The following is a 4,699-nucleotide window of genomic DNA, read 5'->3' as shown; positions in this document are numbered from 1 at the left end:
CAAGTTAATTGTCTTATTTTTGACAAATCCGACCTTTAGACCCTTTTAACCATGGACATTGTCAAAGAAACAGAAAGACACATTTCTTTGATAAAGTACAATAGTGTCTCATTTTAATATCCCTTAAGTAATGTGATATGGCATGTATTATGACCTCCATCAGAGGTAATTGTTTCAGTTCTCTCAATATCAATTATGTGATTTTCATATTGTTTGAGACATTCAAATGTGCATTTCCATCTCAGTTTGGTGAAGGCTGAATGAAGCAGTCCTCATAGGGAGAGGACAAAATAAGTCCAAAAGAAGTCTTCCCATTTGGTTTCTACACATGTGTAAGTGGTAAATACTAGTCTGTTATTCTTTGTTGGGACTTCAATTCCAGTTTGGGGGTTTGTTTGCTTTTTAAGTCCGTAGGAAAAATTGCTCTAGGTGAGCGGTTTTCTATTTTTAAAGCTCAGAAGCACTTTATAGAAGTGAACTCTTACAGAAATTTAAAACGTTCAACAGATGAAACCTGATCTTTTCAGGGGTTACGGAGCGCCATTTTCTGCTTTTCTTTTCCTCCTTGAGGAGTCTCTGCATTAGCCTAGCCTGTACCTGAGCACATTTGATGAACACTGTTTGAAACCACAAACATGTTCTACCCTATTCATATTGCAGGTGGTTGACATAAACTATCTAAACATAAATAACCTATATAGAAATATAGTACTGTATATTCAAATACCGTGGATCAAATTGCCTTGGTCATATGAGTACCTATTTCCATTCAGTTAATTCCATCCATTTCAATGCATTCATGTAACACTGAGGGCATGCAAGTTCAATGAATGGTCTGAAGAGGTCATTTATGTCTTATATGAATAAGACATAACCCATGCCTTTGAAGAGATTAGCATCTCCTAAATAGACCTGTAACTGAATACAGAGCTATATTATTTGGAAATACTATGGAGAGTTAATGATTTTTTTTGAAAATATCCATTAATGCCTAATATATTAGAGGAAATATAGTGCATGAAGTTGAGATGAGTGGGAAAGAATCTCATAATATTTTCATCTTCAAAGTACCTTTAATCAAGGAAAAGAGATTAAGTACCTATACCATTGTAGTGATTCATGCCTTAGATAATCATGGTAATTATGCAATATATATGCATATACTGTATTATATGTGTGTGATTTATGATATCTATATTATTTAATCTTATGCTCCGGGAACAATAAAAAAGTGTTAATGGATTTTGCATAGTGGTGTGAATGGTAGAAGGTTAAAAAAAGGTATATATATATATATATATATATATATATATATATATTTAAGTGGACATGAAATAAGAATTTTATAAAGCCTCCAATATTGAAATTTTGTGATTGAATCATTATATTTGTGGCTCAGACTTAATCAGTAGATTTTATGCTTCCTTTCATCTGTTTCTACATTTTAACTATATATCACAGGAAGCAAAAAAACAAAAAAATAGTCCATTGATGAATGGACTGATGAATGATCCAAAAAGCTTCTTTTCAACCATCACAGTGCATTATTTGTATAACTATGCTTCTTGATTTAATTATTTTTGTTAACTGATTTCCTCTAGCTGATACTATAGTAATGAAGGAGCAGCTAAGGTAAAGAGAGGTACATTAGTCGAGGTTGAGAGGCTTCATAACTATAAGGGAAGAGAAGATAGCATGTGAGAGTGAACCTCTCTCACAACAAACAAACATACCAACAAATTCTGCCCATAATGTCCATTTGCTTTTTGTAGAAACAGATTTTTAAACAAAAGGAAACACTATATATTTATGGAATCAATAATATATGAAACTTCGAAGTCAGAAAATATGATCCCTTATTTACTGAATGGCATTTTTTCTCCATCCTCCACCTCCATCTTACAGAAATAGCCAGGTTCATCAGGACTTGATGAGGCACTTCAAAGAACCCCCAATCCTTTGTTACACATTTCATAATGAATAACGTCTGACAGTTGCAACTAAATTTAAGATTTAATTTACAAAGAAAGTGAGAAAATGCCTGAGAATGTGGCTTGATAAATTGTTATGTAACAACATAACAGAATGAGCTGTTTTAAGGAATTGAAAAGTCTATTTTGTAGATATTTATCTTAGACCATACATATATCACTATTATTCATAAACTTAAAATACAGTTAAAATAGATTTAATGCAGACTATGTGCTGGCCTAATTTAATCTTTCCTGGTTGACTGAAGAAATAGTTCTGTAAACAGTATATCTTTCTGTCTATAATTACAAAAATATATTCACTCAGTAAATAGAGCATTCCAATTGTGCTTTTGCTATTTATACAATTTTATTTGGTTTACACAACACAGTCATATGAATAAAAATAGAATCTATTGAGCATGATCCATCATAATTTGCCACCTGAACATGGGTATCTTCCCTTCTAATATCTATGGAACAATGAAAAGATAATTTGCATCAAAATGAATAGGTATATATATCCCTTCCTACATTAATATTGGGTAAACTTTTCATCATTTTTATTTAATTCTAAAATATTGTAATAATAACACATTTTCATTCTACTCTAGACCTCATATACAAAAAGATAGTTTGCCAGTATTATGATTCACTGTGCATAAAACTTAGAAGGCTGTTCTAAAATCTTTAAATCACCAATCCTCATGGATAAAACTGAATAGTAGAACCAAAAATCAAGGTTATAAAAGATACTATCAAGTAAATGTCATGAAAATATAAATTATTTTTCAATGAGCAGGGGAACAACACAAATAAGAGAACATGTAATAAATTACTTGTTATGATAAATCCAGCACAATAAAACAATTCATTGAAAGCTTGTGATAAAATATTCAGTATAAAATGTACATAAATATACCTGAACACTGTTTAAAATGCCCCTTTACTCTAATAACAAGCCACATAAATTACAAGCAGTGACAAATAGCTACAGAGAAAATTGAATCTGATACTTTTCCTTTTATAAGGATCCTTTTTAATTAAAAATGACCAGAAAACCTTACATTTTAAAATTATGAGAAATTTCTCAAATACTCTGAAATCTGATATTTAATATTATTTTGGCTATGATCACTTGTGATAAAGAGCAATTTTCCAAAAATCATATTTTGCACAATTATTTATTTTATTATTTGAGAGCTTAAAATGAGTCATAAAGTCTTCAGCACCACTATATGATCTCTTTCCTGTGCCCCATGGCAGTTAGTGGTTGATTTTTTGGAAGTAATCCAGCAAGATTTTCTTCCCAAGTGCCTCTGGGTAGCCTTGAACTATCTGCTCAAATGCTAAGAGTATGACAACATTTTCATGACCTGGAGACTTCGATACCAATCTTCGTGATTCCCAATATTTACAATCTCTAATCAAGCGGCTTGGAACAAATTTTATAAGCTCTTCTAAAACAATTACCCAAATAAAATTTTATTTTGAATACCTAGACTTTCTTCCTAAAGGAAGTGATAGAGCCTTCAAATAAAATTAAACAAACAGTTTAAAAAATATTGTCGAGTGATTACATTTTTGTTAGAATACAGTATGGAGTTTCTCAGTTAGACAGGATCTGGAACCAGACTAAGCCCCTTCTCATTGACATGTGTTTACGTGTAGAACAGCACTCACGGTTTTCAATGGCTGTGATCTTTCAGAGTAGATAGCCAGAACTCTCTTCTGAGGCAATTCTGAGTGGCATAAAAAACTGTGATCTTTTCATTCAGCAATCTAGTTCTGAATAGCGTGTATAACTAAAGCACTCTTGAAACCTCGATGACCTGGATTTAAACTCTCTCACTGCAACTGAGCAGTTGTTTGAGTTTTGATGTATTATTTAAAACTTAGTTTCTTCATCTATAAAATATAGATAGCAATATATGTTCTTCATTGTCTAAGAATTAAATGTTTAATTATGTGTAAAAAACTTAACATCAGAGACCAAAAAAATGTTCAATTAATGCTGTCATTCATTTATTGATGATGACCACTACTGAGTATAACTAATATAGGCCATATACTGTGCTTTGTTTTGGGGCAAGGGGATTAAAAATGAATATGAGGTTTTCATAACTCAAAATTTTATAGGCAGTGCAGACAAATCATTATATTAGTTATATGTTGATACTATAATGAATTACCACAAATTTAACAACTCAAAGCAACACCAATTTATTATCTCATAGTTCATGTAAGTCAGAAGTCTAGGCACAAGTTGGTTTGGCTGTGTTGTCTGCTTAGGGTCACTCAGGGCTAAAAAGGTGTATTTGGAAACTGAGGCAATATCTGCTTCCTAGTCCATTGGGATTTTTGGCAGAATTTTTTTTGTTATGTAAATGACACTCTTTCTCCCAGCTAGGGTTCATTCCCTCCTGAAAGCCACCTGCATTCCTTTTCCTGTGGCCCTTTCCTTATGCAAACTAGCAAAAATATATCAAGTCCTTCTCAGGCCTAAGGTTTCTTGGGTCTCCCCTTCTTCCTATTTCTTCTGCTTTTCAGAGCTAATACATTTCATTGGACCCACCATGAAAATCCAGAATAATCTCCTTATTTTAAGGTCATCTCTACAGTGGTCACTATGAGTCAGAATCACCTCAAAGTTGTTGCTATTTTTCTTGAGAGAGAATTAGTAAACTTAATTTTATCAGCAATATCTATGTTGTTCTTTAACTTAATGT

The sequence above is a fragment of the Echinops telfairi genome, unplaced genomic scaffold, assembly GCF_000313985.2.
Source record: "Echinops telfairi isolate 266 unplaced genomic scaffold, ASM31398v2 ScPeMD7_6080;HRSCAF=6971, whole genome shotgun sequence".
Classification (NCBI taxonomy): domain Eukaryota; kingdom Metazoa; phylum Chordata; class Mammalia; order Afrosoricida; family Tenrecidae; genus Echinops; species Echinops telfairi.
The sequence above is the reverse complement of the archived record's forward strand: the minus strand, read 5'-3'. Positions refer to the sequence as shown.